Source organism: Calonectris borealis, chromosome 2 (genome assembly GCF_964195595.1).
Source record: "Calonectris borealis chromosome 2, bCalBor7.hap1.2, whole genome shotgun sequence".
NCBI lineage: Eukaryota > Metazoa > Chordata > Aves > Procellariiformes > Procellariidae > Calonectris > Calonectris borealis.
In genome coordinates this window covers 43,112,060-43,126,781 of record NC_134313.1, presented here as the reverse complement: position 1 = coordinate 43,126,781, position 14,722 = coordinate 43,112,060, and positions in this window count along the sequence as shown.

Here is a 14,722-nt window from a genome sequence, read left to right as displayed (position 1 = left end):
CTTTTCCTGCACGTGCCCTTATATTGAATCTCAGGGAATGTGTACTCAGTTAGGCAACGGAACGCTTCGTCTTAAGGTAAGCCTCAGCCTGGGTACTAACATAACACATTTCCAGCATCTCCTGTTCAGACCTCTTATTGCACACCAGTCTGTCTATATGGCTTCAGTAGTATCACTCCAGGCTGTGAGATAGTACCCAGGCTGCAGGATCTAACCTGTTTATTACCTGAAACCAATGGTTTCTGGCACTTCCAGAAAATGTTTCCAATGTAGAAAATGTTTCCATTGCAATGGCTTAAATTCATCTTCTTAGTCCGTCATGGAAGAGACTACCTGCACTTACTGAGTTGATTGAATAGTGGCTGAAGAAGCTGCTACACCCAGCTGAGATGTGTTTCTAGACACCCTTGAGAGGTCTCTGCAATAAAGCTCTGCACCATTTCTCCGTGCCTATGCAGCATGGAGACTTCTATTTCTTCACAGTATTACTGTCTTGGCCCATACCTTCAACCTCCTTCTTACATATATATTAGATGATAAAAATGTTAGCAAGGTGTTACCGAGATATTGGGTTGACAGGAATTGCTCCCCATTCTGAGATGTAGTCTGAGATCCTGTAGGACCCACAGATATCTTTTTTTTTCCTGCTAGGTTGTTCCCAGCCTGTTATTCCCCATTTTGTATTTGTGCATTTGATTTCTCCTCAAGAAGCACAGCATGTTGCATCTATCTATCTTCATCCAATTTAATCTGAAAGATTTCAGACCACCCCTCCTTGGATACATCAAGAATGAGCTGAATTCTGGTCCTGGCAATGCTCCTGGGCTTGCTTTTGCTCAGGAAGTCCAGATACATATTCTCTGTTGGAGCAGCAAGTTCTTAAAAAGAAAATGGAAAGTAACTGTTAGCAACGGAGACCTCCTGCAGCTCTCAGTGTGAGATGCCCTTCAGTTTGAAGTGAACTGTTGATAACTTCATCTTGAGGTTTGAGGAGGTTTGAGCAATAAGGATAAACTGCTACACTAAATTATGAGGATAATTCTTCCCCTGAGGGAAAAAAAAAGCATGGTAAATGTCAAAAGCAATGTGAAGGGAAAAGTATATAATAAAGGATGACTGTAAAGAAAATAATGATTAGTAGAAAAAAAAAAACCCAAACAAAATGAAAAGCTCAAGTTTTTTTTTCAAAATGGAATCCACTAGAAGCAACAAGGCAGTAAGAAAGGTTTACTTTATAGGTGTCTATAAAGGCATTGTTTTTTGGTAACATTTCTCTTGGGTATCAAAATTAGGCTGACTGGCGTAATTCCTGTCCTTTTCCTTTCTGTTTTAAGACTATGTCCTCCGATACCTCCCCTGCTCTCCCTGGTCTGTGTGAGATCTCAGATCATTGCCAGCTGCTTTGTTCTTAAGTACCCTGGCATGGATTTCGTCAGGCACTGCTGACTTGAATACATCTGTACAGTCTAAATATTCTTTAATTTACTCTTTACCCTGCTCTGGTTTGTGTTGCCCCATTTCCCTATTTACTTTGTTTCAGTGTCTGGTGAAGACTAATCTCCTTCCTGCAGTCTGAAAGAAAGCAGGCACCCAATACTTCGGCTTTCACTGTATCACCTGACTTCTGCGCTTTTTTGTTAAGGAATAGATTTTCTTTGAGGCCTTTCTCTGTCTTCCTTTTCTACTTGCTGCAGTTCCTGAACCCTTTCTTACTGCCTTGTTGCTTCTAGTGGATTGCATTTTGAAAAAAAAAGCTTGAGCTTTTCACTTTGTTTGGGGTTTTTTTCATATTAATAAATGTTTTCTTTACAGTCATCCTTTATTATATACCTTCCTTTTCACCCTGCTTTTGACATTTACCATGCTTTTTTGTTTTCCTTGGGGGAAGAATTATCCTCATCATTTAGTGTAGCCGTTTATCCTCATTGCTTTTTATTTATTATTTGTTTGTTTTGCTCCTTTTAATGACATAGAACAAGGATGGCCAACCAGTGATATTTCATATGCTGTGAATGCTTTATTGGACTCCCAGCTCCTTATTCTGCTGTTTTCATGTCTGTCTTTCTCATACTAATTAAATCCTGTTGTGGTCACTTCTACATTTCACCATCAGTTTTCCAGCCAGCTCCTCGTTACTAGTCAGACTGAAATTTAAAATTTGCCTCTGTACCGCTAGCAACTTCCAAACTCTCTCTAAAACAAACTGGGGTGAACACATTGTGAGATGGGTCAGTGTTGCTTTTTGGACAGATGGATAGTTAGGTAATGAAATCTCCCATTGCCCAATTCTGCAGCACTGCCTCTCCCAGCCGCTGCGATTGCCTGGTGTTCCTATCTGCACCCTCTGATCAGCCTACACGATGGAGCCAACTCTTTTCTTTCCATCCAACAAATCTACCTCTTACTTTTATCTGACTTCTAGAAGCAGCATCTGCATTCTGGGTAAGCTGTTTAAGATGTCCTGTGACTGCCTTGAAAAAGAACCTGGAGCTTCTTTTGCTGTTACTTGTCCCACCAAATTTCAGGTGCCAGTTAATGCTTAGGTTTAACTCTGACTTATGCTCTCCTGTTTGTGTCCCGTGCCCCTGCATATAAACATCTCAGATACTCAGCAGATTGCTGCATTATTGTCTTTTTTGCAATTTACCATCCCATGTCTTTAATTTGATTCCCTCCCATTTTTTGCCATCACCTGCTGTCACTAGCTCCATTGTAAGCTGCTGTCACTAGCTCCTTTTAATCTGGCATTAAATTATTTCACCTCTAGAGGATAATGTGCACAAGCACACTTGCAATCATACACATTAAATTAAAAATGTCAGTATTGTTTCTGGTTAGTGGTATGTAGCCACGTAAACCAAGTAAGATAATTCATCTGTGAGCAGATCACAGCTGTATGCTGTAGTACAAGGTCTGCAGATGTGAGATGTTGTCCTCAAAATATCATTTCAGAAACAGGGATTCTTTGTGATGGGTTTCAATTACATTCAGGTGAGAAACGTGGAACATGTTGACTTAAAAGCAGTTACCTTACTACAAAATACCTACATAAAACTGTAAAGTCTGGTGATCTGAATCATAGACAACAAGGTAATGAGCATATTGTAATTTATTACCTAAAAAATATTTTTTTTTTACTGAGTCCTAGCACAGGCCATAGGATATTTCAGCAAAAAAAAACCACCTCACTACCTCATAAAAATATCTGTTAATTTTTTCCTTTTTTTAATATAAAGCAACATTGGCAGAAACCTTGTTTTTGTAACTCATGAGATTTTTTACCAGCGGATATACCCAATTTTTGATTATAATGTGGTGTAACAAACATTCTGCAAATCAAAGCAAACAACCTCTGGGAGTTCTCAGGCCTGTTATTATCTTAGCTGTAACAAATACAAACTCCAGGCTGCACATTTGATCGGCTATAAAATGACTACAGATGTGGACCATATTTCATCAGAGCTCTGTTTATTAGGTTGTCATATTTCTACAGGGAAGCCCCTGGAGGGGGGTTTCAGAGTTTTTCTCTTTTGAAATGGAGGGCTGTGGATTTCTTCACTGGGGGAAGCAAGGTTTCTCACAGCAGGAACGCAGCACCCAGCATCTGCAGCATGGACCCCACTCAGGTCGGGGCCAGCTACCCAGTGTTTGCACTTCCCAGTTTCACCTCCGCTGGCTTGTCAGCCCATCATCTGCTCAGGGGATCCCGGCTGGGGCTATGCACACTTCAGAGTAGACAGCCCCAGAGTATTCGGGGCCCTCCGACACTGGTTGCCGTCAGCATAAGACAATTTTGCCCCGAGGCCACCACTTTCTGTCCTCTTGCCACTGTTGATGATGCTGTGTCAGGAACCTGAAGCCATTTTAAACAGGCTTACTTAAACTTTTTTTTTTAAAAAAAATTCCTATTTCTTTCTACTTCAAAACTAGAATATGCATAGCTACTTCCTTTAAAGAGATCAAAATTCATTTTGTTTCTTGCATCGTGCTATCCAGTTTAACTAATGATATCAATCCATTTCGATTCTTACTCCTTTGGTTAAATTACTTTGTATCTCCGGTAATATGAATACTCGTCTGCTAATCAATACACTGGAGATATTCCTATTGATTTTTTCGGTCTTTTTCGAAGAATCTGTTCTAGTAAATTATCAATTGCTGCTATCTAAATAGTTTCACTGGATGCATTTATCTGCAGTAAAACAATTTCTTACTGGTTAACAAAGGAAAAAAAAACCAATAGTGGTATTTTATTGGAGCTGAAAGGTACACAGATTTGCGGCCTCTTCCCGGGGGAACTGTCCCCATCCCACTGGAACTAGTGTGCCACGGCATACACGGTCACTGCAGACTTCCTTGCAATGCTCTACCACCCTGCTTCCACCCCTGTGTGGGTAGTGATTTTGCTAGTACTTAGCAGGCCATGATGGACCATGTGTGATAGTCTAAAATAGGTATAGTAGAGGGGAAATTAGCTCTTAATTGGAGAAATTACTTTTGGACTATGAAAGCAATTTGTCTAGAAGGACTAACTAGCACCTTGCAAGGAGGGGAGATTAGACTTGAACGACTTGCTCTTGGGTCACCTCCCGACTCAGGCACTAATTCAAAAGCCTTCATGCACTACGGTGCTGCACAGCGTATCTGACTGCAGAGCAAAGCTTGAGTGTCAGTGACAGCCTGGTATTGGGGGAGTAGATCAGGAAAACAGAGAAAAGGAAAATAAATTATTTAGGAATAACTAAACCATTCTTGTATGTCCCTTGTGTCTTTTCTTGCCTACTTATAAGGTAAAAACACTTAATATAAAATCTTATATAAAAAATGAAAGCTTTGCACTGACAGAACTAGTCCGAGAGTGGATTTCCTCTGTTTTTTTCACAGTAGCTGTGTTTCATTGGGACTTTAATTTGCCATGCCAGACTCCTGTTTCAGCCAAAGTGAGAGACAGAAGAAATGTTAGCTCGCCTGCTCACCTGCTTACCTTGTGCATATACAATGGCAGAGAGGCATTTCCTACTGCCGCATTGTATTGCTGCCATCCAGAATTCAGAAAAGCTGAAGAAAGTACTAGAGCTCTCTCAGTAAGGTTATCTGGGGTGGGAGGGAAGTAAATTTATTCTTATTTCCATTCCTGTTGCTGAAATCTTTTCATTCAGCTATTTAATCTTTTCAAGCTCTCCTTGGCAGCTGTGAGGTCTTGGAATTTTCCAGATTTTGAGATTCCAGTGTCCGGTTCATGAGACTATAAGAAAAATATTTAATAATTCAAGGGTTTGTAGAAGTTAGAGTGTATTCAGGTACTTCACCCTGTGGAAAAAAGCAAACAGCTGATGTTACATATAACCCCTAAACAAAGACAAATTGTACATCTGAGTTTTGGGAAATCAGCTTCACTGGTATCTTTTTGTATTATTAATCACATTAAACTCATAAACTGTATAGATGCATCACACAGCATTAGCAAGAGGCTTGCAATAATCCTTCTCCTACTTTTTTAATTCATGTGTTTGTTTTCATAGACATACCTATTCCACTTCTTGCTGCAGTATTTTCTGCTGGTCAGCAATTTTATTTCCATACAGAAACTGAATTATACGCAAAAGACCCCAATTTAGGAATGCAATGTAGCATCGTTATTAAGCTTTTTCTTCACCATTAAAAATATTCTCAGATCTGGTGAAACATTAGGCTTGCTTAATGCCACCATCAGGTGGGGAAGCCAGTCTTCCCTGCGAAACACAGGCAGGTAAGTCTGTGGTGGGTCCATCTCTAATGAACCACGTGGGAACTTGGCCACTTCTAGGTCAGAGGATGGCAAAGCTGAGGTCGGTACAGTGAAGGTTTTGACCTGACCTAGGAAGGTTACCTGGAAAGTTATCCGTGTAACTTTTCTATTCCCAATAGGAAATCGCTCCTTCTAAAAGTTATCACAAAGCTCCATAAAGCCTGCAGGTCCCTTTAAACTTTTGAAAACTGCCTTTTTGCTTGAAAAATGAGAAGTCTGGGAAGTTTCATAAGCCCCCAAAGACTTGCCAGCCAGAAAACTCTTGGCAGCTTTCCTACTTTTTCACTGATCCTAAAGCAAATACTTGTAGAGTGTATGAGGATCCCTACTGAACAATGATCATGCTACTTTTGTTCATTGCCAATTAAGTTTAGTAGTAAAATTATTTGGATTGCAGAAGGAGTAAGACCACATTGATTGCAATGTGCTGATGCTGGCTGAAATAAAAGCTTCACTAGGCATATATCACCATCACCCTCATAAATAAAGGGGTGCTAATGCTGGATGTAACGCCAATAGCAAGGCATACTAACAGATCAGTGGAGCTGCAAATATCATAATTTGCGTAATGAGTGCAGAAAAGATGGCAATTGCTCTTTACATTTCTATTAAAATGACATAGATGCCATTGATAGCATTTTAGTGGCTATTTTGCCCTTTAATATTCCCATGATGCAAGTTAGATTTATCCTCCTAAATGAAAGCGAGAATGGGAAGCCTAAGATGAACTTTCGTAGTGATTTGTGCAACGTGTATGAAAATCACATCAGAAGCATGGGACATTGAGATCTTCTGGAACGTAAACATTTACTTGATGGTCGTCTTGCCTGCAAATCACAGGGAGCTATTTTTTTTAGAGTTAAATAATAGCCAAATTTCATCTTATCTTTTTCTGCCTGGTTATTGTATAGATACTATAGAGTGTGAGAGGACTATACAGAGAAGACAGACACTCTTACCCATTCAAATACAGATGTATTTTTTACTTGTAAGATCCACTGCTCAGTCAACTTTTTTGGATTGAAGACATGTTAGCTAACTTTTAAAAATTGTCATTCAAGAAAAACAGGATAACATCCTCATGAAACCCTTTCTGATCCACTGAAAAGACTTCTAGTTCTGAAAGTGAAACAGTAAGGACAGCTGATGTTTCTCTTAGTAATGATCATTTTATGTTTTACATCAAATATATTAGGTTAAGAATAATGGCAGAGGCTTTGTAGCAGATATACTTCGGGGAAGTTATCATAATACTAAAAATTGAAGTGCTTATCATATGTAAGTGTTGATTAAGATAAGTTTATTTAATCTGGAACATTTCTAGCAAAAAAATATAGACTGGATAATGCAAAAAAGTAACATGAATTTAACTGAACTTCCTTCTGGGTTTTGGGGGTGATTTTTTTGGATGCACAGGTTTTGCAAAAGCTGAAAGTTGCTGAAAGTTGTTTCAAATTGAAACAACAAAACTGAACAGCAAAATGTTCCCATTTAAGATGAAACAATTTAAAAAAAAAAAACAAAACCCAATGCAAATAAAAGTTGGATTCCAGACAAAATTCCCTGTCTGCTTTCCCTCTCCTGCCTTTATTCAGAACTACCAATGAACCAAAAACACGCAGTATTCAGATGGTTCAGGGTTCTTGGATGGTAAAGAAATAACAGTTATTAAAGGGCTTTTTAAGGGATCAGAGAAAAGCACAATGGGAGCCGAAGCATGGAAACCAAAGCCAAAGAAAATCAAATAGAAGTACAACAAATGTTTAATAGTGAGGTTGATTTCTGCTGGAACCAGCTACAGAGAAAAGTGGTAGATTCAAGACTGTAAGCCTTCCAGGCACACACTTTAGCCAAATGTCAGCCATTGGGCTCCATACAGAAGTAGCTGGAAGAAATTTTATGGCCTGTGATATACAAGAGATCTGACTGTGTGACCTAATATTCCCCTTCTGTCCTTAAGATCTATTAAAAATAAGCCTTCGTGCCCGCCATCAGCGAAAATGAATCTCAAACATTAGGATAAAAACTCATATTTTGGTATGATTTTTGATGGATGATTTTTGGGAAGTTTAAGAGAAGCTCGAGAGAAAGCAGTGCTCGTTCAAAGTGTATAAATAACCCTCTTGCTGAGACTGAAACAATGACTCTGTGTATACTATTGGCAGTGCAAACCCAACGCAATCTTTTTGAAAGAATGAACGATTCCTGCAATGTTTGCCAGCTGGAGAAGATTTATTCTCGTATGTTAAGTGTTTGCCTTGTGCTTAATTCAAAATATATCTTTGGTTCATCTTCTTTACTAAGAGTCCTTTTGTTTACAGTAACTGTTAACTTACTATAATAGCAGGGACTGTAGACAATACTACATTGTTTTACACAGCTTGATGTTATCAGGCAGAACCAGACATTATTGGCAAAGCAATAACCACTAGCATGGCAGTTCACTTTAAAAAAAAAAGAAAAAAGGGGGAGATAAATGTGTGGTTAAGAAACACAAAAATAATTGGTATTTTTCACTGAAACAAAAGTATCTACTTTGTCCTTTGTTCATTTGGCAGATTTTATACCCAGGATATTATCATTCCTATTACAGTAAGGACTGAGTGCCTCATATGACCTGGGGGTCTTGTTTCCCTTAACACTAGACAAACAGAGGAGCTGTGTGGTACCAGGGAAGGGGGAAGGAAAGAGAAGTGCAAATTTTTTGCCAGTTGTGGCGGGATCAACTGCGTGACTTGACATGCAGTAAAGCCTAGATGCCATGTTTTGTGGTCCTGCACCCTGTCCCATAAGCAGTGTCTTCTTCACAAAGCAGTCTACAGTGCATGTTATTTTGATTTTTTGCCATTTTTGTGAGTCCCCAAGGGTGGAACTATACAGCGGCAGGGCTGGCAGCTTGGGCAGCTGTTGCTTCTGCGAAAGCACTGAACAGCTTCAATCACGGTTGCAGCATGTTTGCTCTCTCTGTGTGTCAAGTATAATGGAGGCATGTAGCATATGCAGTTAGCATCATCCTAGCTCACAAAAATTACCGACCTAGGATGCAGCAGGTTTTTGTGTATTTCCTTTCTGCTTTCCCCTTTATACAAATTAGAACTGTATTCCACCAGATTTGCTCAGGTCTGCAGTTTTGAATCAGCCAGTCCCAGTCCAAAATTGCTTTCTGACCAGGGAGGTCTTTTTTTATTACCATGAAATGTTCTTCCCATGCATGGTCTGGCTTTCTCATGAGTTCAGTTATGCCAAAATGGACAACTTTATGTCAATTGTAAAATGGAGCCAAGCAAGTGCTTTCACATAGTTCTGCTTCCCATGGAATCTGTTACGGAATTTGGCCCCATCTTTTCATTAGGATTTTTGCTGGCAATCCATTTTCCAGGTGTGCCAGTGCTGGAAGACAGTGAGAAAACATCTCACTTTATGTAGGGATGCAATTTACTACTGGGAGGATAAGATCAAGAAGCAAATGCAATGGGGGAAATTTCGCAAGTTATTTCAGTAAGCTCCAGAGCAAGACACTCTTAATCCATACCCAAAATCATTTCTGAAAGAGTGTAAATGTCTCTTATGAAATGGCAGGAAACTGATAAACAGCACAAGACAATTGGTCAATCCCTTCTGCCAGTATCCTTCAGACCTAATTTCTTACCAATTTCCTCCCAGTCAAATGGCTTTGAAACCAGCCTCAGTGAATTGCCTTTTCTCCTGGTTGCTGGCACTTCACAGAGAAGGAGATCAAACACTGGAACAGGTGCCTATAGAGGCTGTGGGATCTCAATCCATGGAAATATTCAAAACTGGACTGGACACAATGCTAAAGAACCTTTTCTACCATCATAGTCGGCCCTGTTTTGATGTAGGGTGGGGTGACCGTCAGAGGTCCCTTCCAGCCTCAGTTCAACATCTGCCTCCCAGAAAGAGAGTTAATTCTTCTGTGCCTTGGCTTGATCTTGATCTATATGTTGCATTGCCTGTTTAGGTGATGGTTAGGGCAGCTGGTGATTGCCTGTTAAGGCAGCTGGTCACATTTTTCTGAAATGGATGTCTTTCCTTGAGGCCATCTCAAATATTGCTTACCAATACTAGACATTCTGTATAAGGTCTTTAACACATTCTTTATTGCTATCTACCACAGTGAGCTGGGCTCACAGTCCAGTGGGTATTTGCTGGAACCTACAGCAACATGAGCTGTTTGTCCTCTAACACCATTATCTTTGTCCTTACTGAATATCAAAGAATATCAAAAACATTTGCCAAAAACTTGCTATTAGTTTCATGGCCTCTTCTTGAACTACATGACATAAATCATCATGTCCTTTTGCTAGCTTTAACTGTTTCTGCTCAAACTGCTGTGTGATTTCAATTGTAAAAGTCCTTTTAAACATTTCATTTCCTATTCCTATGGGTCCTGATCCAGGTCTTGGAGATGTTACCGATCTTCTAATACTCTCTTCACATCAGCATTCATAAATGAAAAGAAAAAAGTTATGTTCCAGAGGTTTGTATCCATTTCCTTCTGAGATAGGGAAATTAAATTCTTCACAAGGCGGTATGATTGTACAGTGCTGGCTGTGCAAGAATGGCCTCAGCTGTTAGCAGCTGCTTACCACTCCTATCCCCATGCAGCACCAGCACAGTATCACTTTGGTGCTTATTTTTCCCCATTTGTTCAGATTTTTTCTAACAGCAGATCAAAAAATTCCTTCCTTCTTTTCCTCCCTCTCTCTCCCTCCCTTCTTTCCTTCCTTCCTTCCTCTTTTCCCCCTTCCTCCCTTCCTCCTGTCATGACTTGTGTGTCACTTGTTATCTGTTCTCCAGCATTTCTTTAATTTTTCTTTTTTTTTTTTTCCCCAAATATTTGCCCATTTAATCATGGCCTTATACCTTGGCACTTTAAATTCTTGACGCACACCAAGAATTGCCTATAGATAATTCCAACTCAATTTACCAATACATATGCAGTTTTGACTCCCTCCCATGGAAATGAAGGGAGTGGAAATGGAGTGTTCCCCTACCCCAAAGCCTCCTAGAGGTTGGAATTGCCAGCCTGGGGATAGGGTGTCCATTTTACTTGCTAACTGGGGAGAACGTGAGTGATGGAAGAGGCTGAAACAGACAGTCAGTAGCACTGTGTCCCCTCCCCACGAGAGCACGCATCAAGCCAAGATGGAAGTTTATATGGCTTGTAATGGACTAACAGACTGTAAACGTCCTTTTCTGTAGAGTGAGGAGCTGATGGCTATCTGTCTCCATGTCTTCCCACCGTCTTTCAGTTTAGACCAAAAGAAAAGTTCTTCCATCATTGGTATGAATGATCTTGTGTTTTTTTCATAAGCATAGATGTTGTTTGCTGAATTCCACTGAATGGCCTTTTGCACAGGGTCTGCAAAATGACCGCAACTTAAAGATCTTTAGCAAGATACTCATCCTTATTTTTCAGACCTAAGATGAGAGAATGAACGATAATTTGTGATAGTTAACCAAGGTTATTTGGCTGAAGTGTTCCATCCTTTATAGATCGCTTAATGGCGATAAGGGTGCAATATTTTAGATAAAGTATCAAATTAATGTCTCTGAGTTCTCACCTTGAACACCATTCATTTCTCAGTGCACACTGCAAGATGATTTACAATGAGATCTGGATGGTAAAAAATGCATATACCAGTATCAAATTATTTTATATCTTAGGCAGTCTTTCAGTTTGGGGGTTTATGAGGCGAGATTATTTCTCTAGATGTATGCATAACCATATATTAAAGCCACCTGGAACACATGTGTTTGTGATGAATGGCAGATGCACAGGTTTTCACTTGGCCCCTTTCTCTGTTCTCTATAATCTATCTGCGACCTTTTTCATATAAAGATCAGAGGATCTCTCAGCTGTTCTTTATGCTTTTTAGATGGTGGGAAAGTGAAAAAGAAGGTTTGCACAGAAATTATCATGGCTGTTACTTGATGATTTTGTTGGTTGCTATATTCAGGTTGGTTCATATTTTAACTCAGCCAAGCAAACCCATCATACACAAAAAAAAAAAAAAAAAAAAAAAGAGAAAGTGAGGAGAACTGTTATTAAACTAGTCAGGCTATTTTAATAATATACAAAGCACAATATAACCTAGTTTTTGCTTGCTGTCCTTGGGTTTAATTTTAAAGGTGTGTTTTGAAATACCCCTCTTAAAACAATGAAAGTTTGCTCAACTTCTGTTAACAACAAAATATACTATATTGCTTTCTATTTTTTGTCATTCACTGATGTATTTTGTGCTTTTGTGGACAAGACTCATTTTATCTCAGCTTCCAGTCCTGCAAACACAGAATACCACCCCTGATAAAACCATATCTTGATTAGTTTTGCAGCTCCGATCACTTAATTTCTAGGTGGCACAGATAGTGTGAGAGTGTAATGGCTCAGTACAAAAATTAGAGGGCACTCCATGACATGATCAACTTTGGGTTGAAACAAAGAGATGCACTGTGTCATAAAATGCATAATTTAAATCATGGGAAACTTTGCTACAACATAAGATAGCAAAATACTGGAAGATAAGTCTATCAATTACTATTAAAAATAACATGGATGCAGCACAGGAATTCGTTAAATAGCTGAAAGTCAGCTGAATACCTCTTCTATTTGTACTTCTTTTTAACAGATATTCCAACTTTTTTGCTTATACCTAGTGCTGTAATATTGACACATGACCTTCAACCAAGAGTGGCTTTGCCTAATCAGTCATCTGATTTAAGGTTTCTTGCACAGTTAGGATTTGCTATGCTGAACTGCTGGTAACATTCTTGGCCATAGGAGGAACTTCAGAGAGATTTCTAATGGTATCTTAAAAAACACTTGTCTTATATTTACATTGACTTCCGTGAACAGAATAACATCTCACCTTATTCTGTCCTATTTTATATTGTGGGATAGCTATAGGCAATGCCCTTTCAGGGGCTGGGTGGCAGGCATCTGCTGGCTGGGACTACAATTTAATAGGCGTTACGTATCAGAATTTGATCCTGAAGGTTGATTTTCCTAGAGAGGCACAAAAAGAAGTGAGTGAGTGCAGTGCTAAATGCCTCCATTTGCACGCATTTACACAGGACTGTGTGTGCTTCTTTTTACTCCAGATAATTTCCTTTGTAAAAACTTGCCTAAAAAAGAAATGCCTAGCTCACCTGAGAAATGGAGGCCTGTGCTGTCCGAGTAAACAGACCTTTAAATGGTACACATAGGGAAGGAAGAATCCCAGCATCACCTACCCAGCAATAGGCTCTGACCTGACTGTTTTCATGCATAAACAAGATTTTGGGTTACAAATAGATAATTCTATTAAAACCACCAACAACTGAAGCGAACCAAACCAAAAGAATGGAAGGAACAGAGGAATAGAGCGCAATTAGAAAACATCAGTATGTTACTGTATAACTCCATGGTACACTCATGTTTTGGACATTGTGTGGTCCCCTCCACTCACCCCTTCTTTCACGAAAGAAAATAACAGGATTAGAGAGGAGGCATAGAGGTGGGAAAGGATGTTCAAAAGTTTCCGAACATGATGTGAACCCTCTCTGGAGAGAGGATGACAAAAACAGCATGTAAAGACAGATGAGAACTGCTGAAAAAGCCAAGGATAATGGCTCACAGTCTCTTCCTGTGTTAGGACGGGTGGTCATCTTACAAAACTGCCAGGAGTCAAGCTCAAAACAATCAAGATGAATATTTTTCACACAATAAGCAGTTAAACTATGAAGTTCCTTAGTGTGATGTGGATTCTAAAAGTTTGCATGAGTTCAAAAAGGGATTAGGCAAATTAATGGAAGAAAAGTCCTCTGAGGATTATTAAATAAAAAGACCCCCATCTCCAGAAGTGCCTGAGCTATAGATCACCAAATGCAGAGGGAGTTTTCTGGGCATGTAGCACTACATGAGCTCTTTGCATTCACACAGCTCCCCGTGTAATTGGTTTGGTCTCACCCAGAACAACCACTTTTATGTGCAGAAAATTCCCCTGAAAAGCATATCAGATTTGTCATAGAAGGCCAAATGGCCCAAACCCTGCCAATGGTGTTGCAAGGGTAGCAAACACTCAAAGCTTTAGCAGAAGATAAAAAGTGCTATGATGAACTTCCTCTGGCTGGGAATGAGGAAAACTCCTTCACAGAAGAGTGTCCATGATGTTTGATAAACCCACAGACAAACAACCTTTGTTCACTGCTATCCTTGCACACATAAGGTTTATTTGCAGACTGAGATTCACCTACGTCCCTGCAACTTGGATGTTTCCAAAGCGGAGCATGCCAGCAGATGTTAGAGGATCCTGGGACTGTTATCACATGTGCTTCTCCCTTTTCCACCCCCTTTCTCTCATAATCTGCTCCCAGCTGCTGCTGAGCCCTGTCGGCTAGCTCTGGCAGGCTTTTGCTTTGTCCTAGCAGTGCTGGCATGGGGGAAATTACTTCCGAAATTTTAATGAAAGGATGAGTATAACACCTGATGTCATAGGATGTCTGAAACAGCAGCCGGACTTCAACCCATGGTGCTCTCTTTCTGCTGGGCTTGAAGCATTTTAGAGCTTACGCCAATCCTCCTTGACTCCTGCTTTGTCAGCCGCGAAAGGGCACAAGCCATCATGGCAGAAGACTCTCAGCTGCAGAGTACCGATCATCCTCTTGCCTTCCACTCTGCAAGCTTTTGAGGATCATTGCATTCAATCAAGGTTGCTATTATGGTAAAATAAGTCATCTCATTCATGTATCAAATGAAGAATAAATTGCTCATAATGAACCATATGAAAGATCTCCTACCAAAACTGTTTATATACCCCCATTCATGCCTTAGCCACAGAGTGATCCCTGTCTTCTTTAAATTTAATCTGGGCAGCTTTTTAAGTTTTTCTGTTTCAGGTTTTTCAACATTTTGGTTGTATTTGTTCCTTAAAG